This window comes from Sus scrofa, chromosome X (genome assembly GCF_054392235.1).
Source record: "Sus scrofa isolate SSC_HxYL_T2T_F1_AM1 chromosome X, Sscrofa_HxYL_maternal_Yorkshire_Landrace_v2.0, whole genome shotgun sequence".
Lineage (NCBI taxonomy): Eukaryota > Metazoa > Chordata > Mammalia > Artiodactyla > Suidae > Sus > Sus scrofa.
Window position 1 is genome coordinate 9307965 of NC_139401.1, and position 16973 is coordinate 9324937.

The 16973-nt window shown below is 52.5% G+C and overlaps 1 protein-coding gene across 4 annotated transcripts in view; it reads left to right on the forward strand.

The window, feature by feature from the left end:
- Positions 1-4183: 4183 nt before the first annotated feature.
- TBL1X (transducin beta like 1 X-linked) overlaps positions 4184-16973 on the forward strand; it is a 245118-nt gene continuing 232328 nt past the window's right edge. For 2 of the 4 annotated variants that reach the window (XM_085007108.1, XM_085007111.1), the window contains exon 1: positions 4184-4423. The gene's annotated coding sequence lies outside the window, so the exon portion shown is untranslated. Of the gene's footprint in view, positions 4424-6052; positions 6195-6634; positions 6788-16973 lie in introns of those variants that run through there. The other 2 variants (XM_085007110.1, XM_085007109.1) reach the window with 2 other exon arrangements.

Consider the following 16973-nt stretch of genomic DNA (forward strand, 5'->3'; position numbering starts at 1 on the left):
CACATTATAAATCAGTATAATCACTAAATCACCAAAGAAGGTTCCCATCTCTTAACGCTTTAACCTTTTGGGTCCAGTCTGCTCTGAACACCGGATATAAAAATCCCTGCCCTCCAGGCTGACTGGGAGGATCAAATTCCATACTGTGCCATGAACGCACCCTGTGCCAAATGCAAGGTGTTTTCAGTATTCAGAGGATAGGAACTGAATGTGACATTCCAAGAGAAAAAAAAAAAAAAAAAGCCTGCAACAACTCTGTTTAGCTGCCGTGACAAAGCGCCGCAGACAGCGTGCTCCCCGTTACAGAAATGGGTTTTGTCACAGTCCTGGAGGCTGGAGGTGGCAGCGTTGGCAGTTTGGTTCCTCCTGAGTCCTCCCTCCTTGGCTTGTGGACGGCCGTCTCCTTGCTGAGACGCCCCGTGCACGTCTGGATGTATCCTCCTCTCGTCTTTCTAGAAGAATACCAGTCAGATGAAATAAGGAAAGGTCACCCTACTGAGTGCCTTCCACGTATTTACTGCTCTAAAGGCCATCTCTCCAAATACATTCTCAGATGGGGGGCGAAGGACTTCAACACATGCATTTGCAGGGGGAGGGACACATTTAACCCCCTAACATTGTTCTTTTTTAAAAAAAGTGGTCAAGGGCAGCAGAAGAGGCCATCACCCACCTCCTCTTGTGTCCACGGTGGGTGACGGCCTCCCTCCTGTTTGCTTCTCCAAGCAGGGTCACGTGCTGCCACCTTGTACAATGAGGGCCCCCCCCGTAGTTTCGGTTCCAGGCTCCCTCGGGAAAACTAGAAGCGAGCCCCCAGAGGGAAGATGGGCCAGAGGTTTGTGGGTGCGGTTGGCAAAGCTCGTGGGTTTCGTAAGGGAAGCTCATGGCGAATGCTCGCTCACAGCCGTCGGGGAGCGGTCATCGTGGCGCCAAGCAGGTCAGTCCTGGAATCTCAGGCCTTTCTAAGGAAGCCAGGCATGGAAACAGATCCCGGCCTAGGTGTTGGGAGCCTCTGAAAACTAGACAGGCCTGGGTGAAATTAGATATTAGCTTCAAGGAAAACGGGGCAGTAATTCTCAGGAGAAGTTTAATACCTCTTCTTATTGTCTTTTTAAAAAATAATAGACTATGTTTTAGAGAACAGTTTGAGAGGTAGAGAACAATTGAGCATATCATGCGGTGAGTTCCCAGTTTCCCTCCCCCCACTCATGGCTTTTAGTGGTAACATTTTTTGTGTAGGACTAGTAGCTGTATTATAATGAATGAATCAATACAGATAAAACCTATGGTTTACATTAGTGTTCACGCTTGGTGTTGTGCAGTTCCACCTTATCTGTTTGTTTTTTTTTTTTTTTTTTGTCTTTCTCTTTTTCGGGCCACACCTGTGGCACATGGAGGTTCCTAGGCTAGGGGGCCAGTTGGAGCTGTAGCCACCGGCCTACACCACATCCACAGCCGTGAGGGATCCGAGCCGCGCCTGGAACCTACACCACAGTTCACAGTAACGCCAGATCCTTAACCCACCAAGAGACGCCAGGGATCAAACCTGCGTCCTCATGGATGCCAGTCTCAGGTTTGTTAGCCGCTGAGCCACGAAGGGAAGTCCCTATCTTATCTGTTTGGACAAATGCAAAATGTCATGTATGCACCATTGCAGTATCTTACAGAAGTTTCACTGCCCCGAAATTCCCGTGTGCTCCCTGCTTTTTTGGTTTGTTTGTTTGCCCATCACACCTGTGGCATAAGGAAGTTCCCAGGCTAGGCGTGGCATCAGAACTGCAGCTGAGGCCCAGGCCACAGCCACAGCAACCCCAGGCCCATGCCGCATCCTGGACCTACAAGGCACCTTGCGGCAACCCTGGCTCCTTAACCCACTGAGGGAGGCCAGGGATCCAACATGCATCTTCTGGGAGACAACGTGGGGTCTTTAACCCTCTGAGCCCCTTGTGTTCCCCCATTTATCCTTCCTCTCCCATCCAGAATCCCTGGCAACCACTGGTCTTTTCTGATCTTTTCTAGGAGGTCATAGAGTCGCACTCATACAGTAGGTAGCCTTTTCAGGGGGGCTTCTTTCACTCAGTGGTTTGCTAACTGCAAACTTAAAATAAGTTCCTCTGCATCTTTTCATGGCTTGATAGCTTGCTTCTTTTCATGGCTGAATAATATTCTGGTGTCTAGATGTGCCACAGTTTGTTTCTCCGTTCACCTATGGAGGAACATCTGGTTGCTGTAAGGGTTTGGTGATTATGAGTAACGCTGCTGACCATTCCTGTGCAGGTTTTTGTGTTGACATAAGTTTCTGACGTGGTTGGGTAAATACCTAGAAGCACAGTTGCTGGATTGTCTGCTAAGACTATGTTTGGCTTTGTAAGAAACTGCCACACTGTCTTCCAAAGCGGTCTTAGCATTTTACATTCCCACCAGCAATGTACGAGTCCTTTTTGCTCAACATCCTGTTAGCACTTGGTGCTGTCTTTGGGTCTGCGTGATGTCATTTTAATAAATGTCTAGTGATGTTGCGTCTTAATGTTCAATTTCCTGCTGATATAGGATAGCATGTTTTCACATGCTTACCTGTCATTTGTATATCCCTTTGGTGAGATTTTTTTTTTTCACTTCTTTTGCCCATTTGTATTTTGGATTGTTTTCTTACTGCTGAGTTTTAAGAGTTCTTTGCATATTTTAGATGCACTCCTTCATCAGATATGGATTTTACAAATATTATCTCTCAGTCTGTGCTTTATCTTTTTATTATCTTAACTGTGTCTTTTGCAGAAAAGTTTATAATTTTAATGACATTCAATAGATCAATTCCCCCCCCATGAATCATGTTTTTAGTAGTATATCTAAAAATTCATTGCTAAATCCAGGGTCACCTAGATTTTCTGCTACATAATCTTCTAGGAGGTTTTTTTTCTTTTTCCTTTACACGTTAAGCCCATGATCAATTTTATTTTTTTGGCCGTAACTGGAGGCATATGGAAGTTCCCGGGACAGGGATCGAACCGGAGCCTCAGCAGTAACCCAAGCCACAGCAGAGACACTGTCCGATCCTTAACCAACTGTGCCACAGCGGGAACTTCTCATAATCAATTTTAAGTTAGTTACTCTGAAAAGCACAGTCTGGGCTAGCTTAATTTCTTTGTTTGTTTTGTGTGTGGATATCCAGTTGTTCCAGTATCACTCGTTAAAAAGCATATTTTTTTCTCCATTGAAATGCCTTTGCTCTTTAGTCCAGTATCAGTCAAGTATATTTGCGTGGGTTTCTGCTGCCTTTTAGTGAAACATTTGACTACTGTTGAGAGGGAATACTTACAGCATTTGTTGCAGGCAGATTCTTGTATTCCAGCTCCTTCCAGTCAGCAGCCAAAATAATTGTTTTAGAGTGTAGATACTGTGCAGTGGGTACCTGTGGAAATCATTGCTGTTCAGGGTCTCCATATTAGTCCGCAGGCTTTTGTCAGCATGCATTAACTCCTTTGCTGCTCTATTTTAATGTGTTTTCCCCTGTTACTTTCTCCCACCGCTGAAAAATCTGCAAAACAGATAAAATAAAAGTCTAATTTACCACCTACCTACTACCCATCTAGCATTCAGAAAGAGGAATTTCAGTGTTATGATGATAAACGTAGGGGGTCACTTTTCCTGTCTAAAGTCTTACAAAGTCCCTGAGGGCTTGCTTCTAAGGGTCTCTGATAAAAGCGCTTGACTCTTTCCTTGGAAAAAGACCGGTGGGATTATGGGGACGTGATCCAACAGGCAAGATGGACTCTGAGCTCCCCTGCATTATGAGTTACGGAAGACCAGCTGTAAAAACCGGTCACATTGGGTCATGGTTTGCAGTGAGGATTTCCACCACTTTCCCATACTTTAAATGATTGGCATCTGCCAAGTAATCAAAACCTACAAAGAGGCCTTTTCATCAGGTTCAGTTCGGAATTTCCAAGCAGCTAACGACGAGCAGGGCTGGCAAGCCAGAGGGCCGGTTTGGTTGCGCGGCTACTCGAGAGTGTGCGGTAGCCGAGGGCCGCGTCCCCGTAAAGCCGAGAGCTGTAATGATGTCAACTTGTTATTTACTTTCCAAATCTGAATGACTGAGCAAGGCGAAAGGAGAATCAATCAACCACAATGTGACCCTACAGGCGGAAAAAACGCAGCGCTCCCACCAGCAGGCGTTGGGGGAAGGGAAGCACGTGTAACCGGGGCAGGGTTGCATCAGGAGCTCGCTCGGGTTTTCTACTGCACCCTTGGTTTTTCGATTGCATGTAATACTTCAGCAACAGTCCTCAGAAGCCCAGGAAGCCCGGGAGCAACGACGGGCAGGCTCAAGGAAAGGCCCCACCACGTCCTTTCGGGGGGTCTTGAATGGCAACTGATACAAAATAAGACACAATCTATTCTGCTGATTCACAATTATGGAGACTGTGTAAGTGCATTTTTTATTGATGTGCTCTAATAATGGTGCAGCAACAGTCGTTTTACATCATTGACGTTTACAGCAATATCTGGCAGGTAATTTTTAGTCCGCCTTTTTGGAGGCCCAGCCCCTTAAAAACTTCCCTTGGGCCCCCTCCCCCCACTACCAGTACAACAAATGGTCCAGTGTCCCAGAAAGGAGCAAGTGAGGTTACAGCGTAAAATGCTGAGTGTACTGGGCTCTTAGGGCAAAGCTCATTATACACCGAAGGGAGGGGCAAACTTCCTTCTTCTTCAAAGCAGACCCCAAAGCTGCTGGGGGTGGGTGCGGATATTTGTTTCAGCGAATTAAGGACGCGAGTGACGGGCAGTTGTCACCAAACTGGAGGGGGAGAAAGGAGAGCTGGGGACTTGGGTTCACCGGGGCTGGGCCGAGTAAGCCTTTCCAACTTGAGACACTTTGCAAAGCCCGAGGTCTGAAGCCTGCGGCTGGGGTGGGGGTGGGGGTGGGGACGGGGATGAGAAGACCCGAGGGCCTGGGTCCCCTCCCCAACCCCTGGAGCCCCCACATCCCAGCTCCTGGCCTCCACCCCAGTGTGTCTGAGTTTCTTTCTCCCCAGGCATTTCTGGCTCTTAGCCGGAGGGATTTTGCAAAGGTCGAGGCTCCACCTGAGCCCCTACTTTCTGAGGAGGAAGAGACCTTTGGGGTAACCTCTCTGCCGCCGACTTTGAGGGAGATGTACCCCAGGGCAGATTGCGGGGGGGGGGGGGTTGTGTTAGGGCAGCTGAAAGGCTGCTGCTTTGAGGTGGGGGAGGGTAGCATGGCAGTGGCCCAGTTCCCCTCCCCCTTGGAAACCGCGGGGCTCGTGGCCTGGGTCCCTAGCCCCTCCAGGCCGTGGAGAAAGGCCGGGTTTGGGACTGGGACTGGGGCTGGGTGGCGGGGTAGGCCCGCGTCTCCTTCTGCCCCCACGGAGGCCAAGGGAAAGGGATGGGGCTCCGAGCTAGTGGGAGAGGCCCGGGTTCCCCTCATCCACCCCAGGCGTGGCGGGGAGAGGAGAGCTACGGGTGAGGGACAGCGTAGGGTCCCAGGGTCCCCCAGCGTGGGGGAGGGGCTGGATGGGGACGCGGGTCGTCCCCAGAGCCCGTGGGGGAGGGGCTGGGTCGGGGCGCGGACTCTCGCCCCCTACGCTGTGGGGGAAGCGCTGGCCGGGGGCCCTTTTCCCCTCGTGGGGGTGGGGCTGGCTTGGGACGCGGCCCCCTGGGGCGTGGGGGACGCGGGCTCCCCTCCCCCCGGCCGTGGGGGAGGGTGCGGGCGGGGGGACCGGGGGGAGGGGCCGGCCCGGGCGGCGGAGGCGGCCCCCCTGGCAGTCCTCCCGGCCGGGGTCGGCGCGCTGGCGGCCGCTCCCCCCGGAGGTCACTGCCCGTGCCGGTCCCTCCCGCCGTCCCGCCCTCTCCCGCCGCCGCCGCCGCCGCCGCTCCCGCCCCAGCCCCCCCCCGCCCCCCCCCCCACTCTCCGCGCTCGGGAGCGAGAAGCCGCCAGCGCCCCCGCCCCGCCGCCGCCGCCGCAGCGCCCTCGGCCGCCATTCGGCACCCGAAACTTTCCAGCGCCCGCGCCTCTCGGGGACTCGGCGGCGGCGGGGCGGGGGCGGCCCGGGGGCGGCGCGCTGCTGCTCCGGGCGCCGGGCCCTCCTCGGCCGCGGCACGGCCCTGGCTCGGCGACGGCCGGCCGGAGGGAGGCTCAGAGCGGCGGCACCGCCACAAGTTGCGCTGCTCGCAGCGAGGTGAGTGCGCCGGACTCGGGCGGGCGGGCGGGGGGGGGGCGCAAACTTCTCCCGCGCGGGGGCCGGCGACTCCCTCCCCCCGGGGTCAGGCCTGCGGCCCGGGGCGCCCGCACGCTCCGCCCGCCGCCCGGGCTCTGGAGGAGCAGGTCCCCAACTGTCCCCGGGGCTCGGGCTGGGGTGCGGCGCGCTCCCTGCAGGCTGAACAATACCCCGATGTGGCCGCTCCCCAAAGTGCCGGAGCATCGGGGCGGGCCGAGGCTGGGGGCTCCTTTGTTTTGGGGAGGGGGAGGCGGCCGGTAAGTTTGGGGAAGCGCTCGACTTGTTCCCCGGAGCCCCTTTGTCTGCAGATCCCAGGGCTGGCTGGGCGAACCTGCGCCGCCGCGGGATCCCCCGTGGGGGAGGGGAGCCCCATTCATCCCCGGGCGCGGGCCGGCCCGCCCGGGACCTGGGGGAAGCGCGGCGGCGCGCAGCGCAGTGAGTGGCGGGCGAGGAGGCGCGGGCCCGTGGTTGCTCAGTTTCCGAGGCGCAAAAACTGTCAAGGAAGTCGGGAGCCGCCGGGCCCGAGCGGGGGGAGCAGGCTGGAGCAGACTTCGGTGGGTGGGGGACGCCGCTGGTCAGGCGGGGGCTGCACAGCGCGGCCTGGGGAGGCTGCAGACCTGTTGCTTCCTGGCTCGGGGGAGGAGTGCCCCCAGATCCGCGTCCCGCGCCCTGCTCCCCAGGGGTACCTTGCTCCCTGGGCCTGGTGCTTGGAACGGAATGGGGCACGCCTTCGGAGGCCGGGGGTGTGACAGTTGGGGGGTCGCTAGAGGCCCGCGGGCTCTGGGATAGGGCCTGGACTTCACGTGCGTCGCCCGTGCGCGGTCAGGCCCGGGCCGGGGCTGGTTCTAAGCACCGCCTCGCATTCTCTGAGCCAACTGCATTGGAAATTCCACAAAGTTCGAGTCGGAGGCGGTGGTGGTGGTGTTTTTCCTACCGGTTATGCTGTAGCGCGGCGTCCCCAAAGAGACAAAACCCCATTCCCTAGTACATCTGCCACTCTTTCTGCTTTGCATTGTCGTCTGTGGCTTGACCTGACTTGTGGATGTTTTTCTCTCCAGACGCGCCGCCCGAGTCCCTGGTTTAACCTGGAAGGGGCGGGGCCAGAGTCCAACCTAAAGGGGGGAGGGGAGCGCCCCGCTGAGGTCCCGAACGGTGGCCTCGGGGTAGCAAATGGCCCTTGACAATTTTTTGAAAAGTTTGCCACTAGTCATTCCGAGAAAAGACGCGATGGGGGCGGGGGGGGGTTGATTATGGAAAGGTTGAGACATGGAGATACCGCTTTGATCTTAAGAGATCTTAATATTTTATATGTACTACAGACTTTCGTGGAAAACTGCCCCAGCTGGATAACTAATCCAGGGATAAAAGTTGAAATTCATCACTTGACCACTTAGTAAAATGGCCCCTTAAAGGTATTCCAGATCTTAAGTGAATCTGGACAGAAACGGAGGAGTTAGGTATTTTATTTGGTGGTGTGCGTAGCAGAGGTATTTTATTTGGTGGTGTGCGTAGCAGAGCGTGTTTCACTGAATCTTCCCAGGTTGGCTCTTGTGCTTTCTTCTGGGGCTTAGCCAGTCCAGAAATTGTTAACACCCTCATTTAAATGTCACACCTTGACCCATAAATCTCCCAAAGGTCACTCCTCCAGAAAGTTTGGGTGTTTTAATGGCGTGATCTCGACTCTCACCTAACAATCGGAGCCTCAGTTTCTCATCCTATGTGATGGCGTCCTGACGCTGCCTGGGTGGGCTCTTAGGGGTTCTTTGGTCGCTTGCAGGTAGAGGAATAGAGCCCCTGAGTCCAACTCCATTGGGACACTTAATGCTTTGCTAGAAAAGCAGCCTTTGTTCCCAATTGGCCTGCAGAGTGAAAGGGAGCTCCCTGTTTTGCTCTACCCTTGACCTTGATGTCTTGAAACTTTCCTGAGTGTCATTGTCTATATGTGTGAAAATAAAAGGGAACTGAAATCGTGGTTCTCATTGGGTAGTCCGCGGACAGAGGGAGGGAACATCTGTGTAATTTTTTTGCAAACTACAAAGCCACCTGTGAATTTTAGTTGCTGCTATTGTGCAAATGGAGTAATTGTCCAAACTACTTGGATGTCATGCACCGAGGATTTTACAGGCACTTAACGCCCTCCGTGCAGCAATTATTATTTCCACTGTGGCAGAGGACACTGACTTGCTCATATATGGTGGAGAGAGGATTGTCTGATTCCAAAAGCCCAGGGCTTAAGCTTGGTGGGGTTTTATTTTTTGCCTTCCTGCCTTTGTAGTATGAGTTTCCCCATTTGGGGACAAGTTAAAGTACACACACACACACACACACACACACTCACTTACTTTCTCTCTCCCACACACAAGATTCTACATTGAAATCTATAGGTACATCTAGACGTGTGTCAACAGAAATCATGAAATGTCAACCACAGTGGAAGGACTGTTTTCATCTATTGCTCAGTTGTCTAGTTTGGTAACCACTAGCCACATGCGCATATTTAGATTCAAGTTAATTAAAATTCAGTGGCAATTCTGTCCTTATTGCAGTCAAGCATTCCTTTTCAGTGCTCGTGTCACTAGATGCATGTAGCTAGTGGACACCATACTGGACAGTGCAGAACTTGCAGAAAGCTCTATTGGAAGGTGATATTCCATAGTTACTGCAAGTAGGTGTTGATAAAGAAAAGGGTAGAGTCAATCTACTTTTTGTTGGGGAGGGGAGAGGCTATAAGAGTTTTAAATAACTTAACAGGTAGACCTTTAAAAAAAAGAAACAAATGGAGCTCCTTTGTGGCTGAGCAGGTTAAGGATCTTGCGTTGTCACCGATGTGGCACAGGTTTGATCCCTGGCCTGGGAACTGCTTGTGGGCAGAGCCAGATTTAAAAAAAAGATAAATAAAAAGAAGCAAAGACCCATTTCAGCCAGCAATTAACCTAGGAAAGTGATTTGAGTGAATTTCAGTGAGATCTACAGCTGTGGTTTTAGATCAAGGTGTTTTTAATCTTGAGGATCTTTTTTTAACGTGGCCGTACCCGTAGCATGTGGCTGTTCCTGGGCCAGGGATTGAATCCAGCCACAGCTTCATCCTATGCTGCAGGTGCAGCAATGCCAGATCCTTTAACCCGCTGTGCCCGGTCAGGGGTCAAAGCTGTGCCTCCTCAGCGACCTGAGCTACTGCAGCTGGATTCTTAACTCCCTGTGCCACAGGGGGAACTCCTGGATCCCTTGTCAGTTAGAAAACCAGAACCCTAAGCTGAGGTCTCACTGCGTATTGACCCTCGGATGGGATATTTATCGCCTCCGTGTCTCAGTTTCCGGATCTCAAAGGTAGCACAGCCATTCTCTGAGTGTCCTGCCTGTGTCGTGATCATCCCATGGGATGCAAGGACCCCAAGATGTCAGCCTCAGGAGACCCCGTGTGGGAGATTGAGAGGCCGTAGCTGATAACCTTGAGACCCTTACTCACTGTGGGTACCTCACTCCCCCTGCCCAAGTTCGTGGCCGAAATGTAAGGCTTAACCTCCCGGGGCCAAAATCTTCTGTACGAAAAGCCTGGTAAGAAATCCTTCCAACGAAGTGAGACTTCACAATAGTCAAAGGATTTTTAAAAAGTGGCTGAGTGCTGGCCGTTTCCTGCACACCGGTCCCTGAGTCAGGATGTTATTTTTATTACTTAATTGATGTGTTCTTTGCATAGTCTTTTGTACTTTTTTATAGCAACGGGTTTGAAATTTTACTTGTAAAGGAGGAAGGGGGAATTTTACCTCTGCGAGAGGTGACTTCCCAGATGCCCCTTCTGCCTGATACCACTCTTGCTGGTTCTCAGGCTGGTTCCTTGTGACGTGTCCGTCTTTGGGGGGTGTCCACGATTCTTTTCCAGAGGCAGGAAGTGGGTTCCTGCAGAGGGAGGTCTGGAGGGTCAGGAATTCGGATCCCCCTCAGTTACTGTTGGGGGGAGGACCCCTCACCCTCTCCCTGGAACTGCCCCCCACCCCCACCCCCCACCATGTGAGGTTGCCAGGCCCAGCCTGGGGCAGAGGACACACACCCCTGCCCTGCCCTGTGAGGCGACACTGTCCCGGAGTGGTGTCCCCATACCTTGCATTTCCCTCCTTTTTCTCCCTGAAAACAAACAAAAAGACGTGACATCCTATAAGCTGTTACTCTTTCACTACTCGAGCTGTTGCAAAAATAGTTTCAATCAGGAAGCAAGACTCAGGTCCTTTTGTAAACATTTTTTAAGTTGGAAAGATAAACTTTTTTTTTTTCCCGTAGCTATTTTTCTTTTTCGAGAGGAGGAAGCCACTGGCCTCTGGAGCCACGGCTGGATGTGCGGGGTCCCCTCGGTCTTGCCCTCCTTGGCCCTTCCCGCCTCTGCATCCTTTGCGTGCGGCTTGACCAGATGGATGGCCCCGGCCGCATTGGCAGAGGGACCCAGCAGAACCAAAATAAAAGCTGGAATGTGGGAAGGGGCAGGGTCATCATGAGAGAAACACAGCCTCCTCTGAGAACGGGAGCTGAAAACCTCCAGGGAGAAGTGCGGTCATTAAGGAGTGTGCTCCCGGGCCGCGGAGTGGGGACGGTACCCAAGGCGGGCGCGCGCCTGGCTGCGGTGGGTCGACTGTGATCGTCGCCGCTCTCACGTATGTTTTGAGACTCTGCCGCCTCGGTGAAGACGGCAGATGCGACCCGGAAGCCATTGAAAACTGAAATTGGAGCACATCGCAGCCTGGAAGCGGCCGTTCCCTTGTGGCCCAGCAGGTTAAGGATGGAGCCTTGGCACCGCTGTGGCTCTGGTTACAGCAGTGGCATGGGTTTGATCCCTGGCCTGGGAATTTCCGCAGGGCGCTGGCCAGGCCGAAAAACCAAGCCAAACCGAAACACGAAACCTTTGAAAACAGGAGTTGATTCCTTTTGTCTTAGGGAGGAAGTTGGGCACCGTTTCCATGGCTGTGGTGGGTTCGGGGCCACCGGGAAGGGAAGGGCAGGACCCGCAGCCTCAGGAGAAACGAAAGCCTAGAGATGAAGGCGGAGGACACGGCTGTGTATCCAAACAGTATGGTGAGCCTTGAACTCTGGGGCCTGTAGCCACCTCCTGGTCGTCAGGGCAGTTTTGCCCCCCACCGTCAAGGGGCCTTTGGCAAGGTCTGGAGAAGTCCCGTGGTACAAGTTTGGGGGGAGGGGAGAGGAGGGGCGGGGTGGGGAATGGGCAACTGGTGATGTCCCTGGCATCTGCTGGGCCCCACAGACAGCACTTAACATTCCAAAGTGCACGGGACAGGCCCCACGTGCCAGTGGTGCCAGGATGGGGACACCAGCCCTGAATTACACTGTCACCTATACAGCCCTGTTTGGAGCAAGTTCCGTGGGCAGGTGGGTGGTACGAAAGGATCTGAATCCAGTTCTGTACTTATCACCGCCCCTGACGCCCATGTTGGGGTGCATTTGGAAGTAAATGACAACAGAGCGACTCAGAGGAGGAAGGAAAGGAGGAGGTGGGAAGTGGCCAGACTTTGAGGAACAGTGGAACCTGGGCCCACGGGCGGGGCTGGGGGAGCGGAGGGGGGGAGCGCGGGGGGGCGGGGCGGGGGGGTTCGTCTGGGCTCGGGCTCTGTGTTTTAGAGCCCGGTGCTCGCACACCTGCGCGGGCTGCTTCCTGTTGGTTTTGCTGAAGTCATTGCAGGTTTCCCGGGTCTCACTTTGGCTCAGCTTCTTGGGACTTGGGTATTTATCAGGGGAAACCCCAGCACCTGTCTCCTGTTTTCAGACCCTCCCTGGGCCCAGAGAAATATCGGTTAACCTGGATTTGGGGTGATCCCACCGCCTCGCGGGGCGATCGGGAGGGTGGGGGGGAGTCTGCGTGGGAGGTGTTTGCCGCGGGTAGGAGTCTGGGTGCTGTTTCAGTCTCAGCTTCCCCGCCCGCGACCAGTCGATGCGTGAACAGCTGGGGCCCTCTAACAAGGAGGGGCGCCCCTGGCACCCTGAGTCAGGTCCTGCTGTGGAGCCCGCGGCCCTGTGTCCTGGGACCCCCAGAGGAACGCCAGCCCAGCCTGGTGCGGGGCCTCGTGGGCTCCCGGTGCTCACGGGAAGTCGTCGCAGCCGCCGGCTCACCATGCGCTCTGTGTGTCTTTAAGCGAAGCATTCGCCTTTTCTAGGGTTAGTTTTCTCACTGAGAGAGAGAAAATAAAATTTCTCAGCTTCGTATTAAGAGAGGATTATTATCTTGCTTGGAGGCCAACATGCTTATGTTTTGCTCTAGTCTGAAGTTGGGAATTGGGTGTGGAAATATCCAATAATCATAATAATAACATCTTCATTAGGTAGGGTAAATAGTAAGCAATTGCTTGCTTGTTTTTCTCTTTTTCCCCTTAAGTTTCAGGGCTGGCATACACACACACACAAACACACACACACACTCATGCTGTGTATTTATACACATTGTATATGTTATACATACACATATAGTCTTTCTGTATAGTTTAGGAATTATGATAAGCTGTGACTTTCAGCCTGCTTAAACTTCTGTAACCATCACCATAATCAGGACACAGGACAGCTGAAATCCATTGCCTCTGAGGTGCTAGCCCTCCCCTCCCCCCTCCCCCGGCCGCTACCCGGGACACCTCCCTGCCACCCCTGCTTGCCTGGTGTTGATGATCCCATTTGACCTTGGGATGCAATGCCCAGTAGTGAACGCCCCCCCTTCCAGCGCGTTCCTGGACACGTGCATTTCATACTTCAGCACATTTGGGCCAGCGTGCCTTCCTTGGCCTGACTTTGCACTGTGGGTATTATCAAAAGCAGGAAAAGCCAAGCTCACAGCTTCTTAATACTTGTCAGAAGTCCTCGTGAAAAAGTGATTAGGGGTCTTTTTGGGGCGGCCTAAGATGGATTCATTGTCTGTGCCTGTTACAGGACATTTTTGGATGCCCTTTGAGAGACTGTTGCTCAAACCTTTCCCTACAGGACTGGACACACAGTCAACATGTAAAACACACCCGTAGGTGACAGAGTCATGGCTTTAGCTTCAAAAACAGGACACACACGGAGGCGTGGTTTTCCCAGCAGCGTTATAATGAGACCATAAAGCAGGCTGGAAACATCCAGTCGTGTCTGCCTTCATTTGTTGTAGAAATACGTTCTGATACCTGTGTCGCCAAGTGGTTGTTCACCTGCATTTTACCTTGGGTCGTAATGTCACTCTTTGGGGTCGGATAAGAAATGGTGTGTTCTCCAGAGACTCCTTCACCGGGCCCTTTGGCCTCTTGCGTCCTGCCTCGGGGGGGTCCACCTGCTTGTGTCAAGTGGTCACACCTGTGCCCTCCCAGGTAGCGGGAACCGCCTGATGAGCTGGTCTGGAGGCCTCTCTTCAGGTGTGAGCATTGCAGTTTGGAAAAGGGACGCTGCTGAAATGTTGTGGAGGCTTTTCTTATTTTTCTTTTTAAGACTTTTGTAGGTTAAGAATGAGGGTGGGTTTTATATTAACCACGAGTTTGTTTAAATTATACTCCATGCTTTGTTGTTTTACCCGTGGTCGAAATAAGCAAGATTCAAGTTAACATTGCTACGTTCGTTGTCTGTTTTACCTAAAAAATCAGCACTTCAGCAGATGCTTTGGGCTGTGGGGGTGCCTCTGAATAATTCTTCCGAGTGGTGTAGTTTCCCAGTCTCATGAGACCCCGTAAAATAAGCAGAGACGATGCCCACGGCAAAATTCGCAGTGTTTATTCTTGCAGAGGGTGTCTCTGCCTTGAATTCCTGTCATTTTTTCCTATGGTGGGAGATGTCACTGCAAGTGCTTAAAAGCAAACAGACGCATTCCCTTTGCCTCCTTCTCTTGAGCCTGGAACCCAGAGCGTGACCCCGCAGAGCCAGCCCTGACCACTTTCCTTTTGGGGACACTTGCCACCAAGGCCTGGGGAGGATAGAGAGGCAGAGGGAGGTGAGGTCACCACCCCTCCCACCTGCTCAGCTTCCTTCTCCGAGGCATTGAAGACTTTCCCCGGGTCTGCGGAGATTGGGATGCCCAGCCGCGTCCCCGTTAGCGCAAGGCCGGAGGGACCCTGTCCCCTTCCGGAGAGCCGCACGCGCAGTGCTTCCTTACAGACCTGCCCCTTGTCATCGGGCTTTGGAATCCAGTTCTGCCAGCATTTCTGCTTGTTTGGACTTCCCGATGGAAATTTGGATAAAGGAAGCTTCCTGTAATGGTGCCATTTTATTTATCAGCAAAAACACATACTTTAAAATGGTAAGACCTTATAAATCATCATTAAGAACTGGAGAAAATTCTGTGTAACCGAACACTGCTTTTTCTTTTTTTTTTTCATTTTTTTTTTTTCGGGCCACACCTGCAGCATATGGAAATTCCCAGGCTAGGGTTCACATCAGAGCTTTGGCTGCCAGCCTGTCCCACAGCCACAGCAACGCCAGATCCGAGCCGCATCTGAGACCTACACCGCAGCCTGTGGTGACACCAGATCCATAACCCATGAGCGAGGCCAGGGATTGAATCTCAGTCCTCATGGATACTAGTTGGGTTCATTTCCACTGAGCCATGACGGGAACTCCCAGAGCACTGCTTTTTGTTCCTAGTGCATTGTGGGTGCCCCTTAGTCTGAGCCGGGTTAGCGCTGCCTTTCCAGGTACCCTTGTATCTTGGCATCTGTTTGGAGATGAGGAATGAGAGAGTGGAGGGCCCTTGGCAAGTTCACGTGATGCAGACATGTGTAGCACCAGTGCACCAACACCTGCACCTGCGATTCTCAACATCTCCAAAGTTCCAGGTGGTTGCTGAGTTTCAGGTTGTGTTGCACAAAAGCAGCCAAGCCAAGAATTGATGTCTCTCCCGTTTGATTCATTTCCAGGACAGATTAGACTTGGGGCCTTGCCTTAGGTTCTTTCTCCACCGGAATCTCACCAGGCATTTTAATCCCTTGAAACTTGAATGCCAGCTCTGTGTTGGTAAAGACTCAAGCTTTCACCGTTACCACCTTAAAAACATTGGTTGCCAGACCTCACGGTCACAGGTCGGTCTTGTGAGACACGCTTTGGTTTTATTCCTAATTTGACCATGAAAAAAAAAAATCTCCCGTTGGGTTTGTATGTCTAAGATGCACGGTGGTTTCGTGCCCGTTCTGGCCATTTCCAGGGATGCGTGGAGCGTCATTCTTCAGGAAGCCTTGCCAAGAGAAACAGCGATGGAGGGACTCCTTGCTCAGAAGTTGGTGAACATAAGAATTCGTGACCTCAATGCTTGCAGAGCAGCTGAGAGCAGGAGAGGCCTGTGGGACTGACTCTTGCCTCAGAGGACATTTCCTTGAACCGCATAGACTCCGCATTTAGCTGGGGCAGAGGGGGGCAGAAATGCCCTGTCTCAGGTTTTAATTCCCAAAGTGGGCTCCCAGGGGGCTCTGGTAGGTGCGCAGTGCGAGGTACTGCTGTGCAGGAAGAAACCGAAGTGGGCCATGTATTTGGTTTTTTGATTTAATGGTTACACAGTGTCTGGGTCTGGTCCGTGAAAGATGCATATAATGTTGGTTGAGCATTTAGAGCTGCAGTGAATACGTTGCATGAATTGGGGTTAATGCTTAAAACATTTTTACTGGACTGATGTGCAGAGAAAAATCTCTAGAGATCACTGGCAAGGCCCCTAGAGGTGATGAGAAGGGGTGATATGGAGGTCTCAGGGGGGCACTCCTGCGCCCTTGCCCTCTGGCTTCAGGTGCCATGGTGTGTGCATGTGTTCAGTGACTGAGGTCTGCCAGCTTAAAGATGGGCCGTCCCTCCAGAGGCACAGCTGTCAGTGATGTGATATGAGGAAGAAAGAACATGCAATGACAGGGTGCTGGGCACATTTGGCACCTCCTGGATTTTGTGTGCTTTGAGAGCTGAAACAATATTTGTGTTTCAGAACCAGATGACACATATCTCAGCTGCAGGTGCACAAGGAAACTTTGGAGCAATGCTGTGCTTTTGAAGCATTTCACGAAGCCGGGGTGTTTTCATAATCACTTAATTCTGTTTATAAATCAAGTGCTTTCATTGATGGATGCCCTCGGGGCTCTCAAGAACCAGGCTTTTTGTTGAAGAAGTTATTCAGACTTTTGAAGATAAGAGAAAGCGCTGGAGCTGGGTTGTGCCTTCAGCCCGGCTCTTTATTTGCTGTTGTTTCTTTCCAGAGACGTATTTCATCCATCATGGTAATTATTAAATCTTTTTTTTTTTTTTTTGCATTTCACATTAGAGGCCCTTTTAAAGGAGAAAACTGTCGTTTTCGTTGATGTATCACGGGTGTTACAGGGAGTAAATAGATACAACAATTTATTCACAGCCCAGACCACATTGTGGGCTGTGGAGGTGAGAAAGAGGCTCACCTCCAAACTTCAGGTCCTCGGCTGAGCTCCTTTGCTGAGAATGGCTGAAGGTTTGGTTTTCATGACACTGAACGGCAGCCGCAGGCAATTCCACGGTTTCCACACGAGCGAGCGATTGGTGTGTTCGCTTTGGTCTTTGTGTATGATTTTTGGTGTTCACGTTGGTTTTCCCTGTGCAGACACCGAGTTCGCAGGGTAGCTTTGCGTGCGCAGGGCAACGAGGCCAGTGCCCTCGGAAGCCTGCAGCTGAACTGCTTGGCCACCTGTCCAGGCCATCCGGGCGCTGGGGCCACACCGCATTAACGCTCATCAGGATCCACATTGACCTTCACGTGTCCTTTGGAAAACTCATGTATTTATTTTCCCC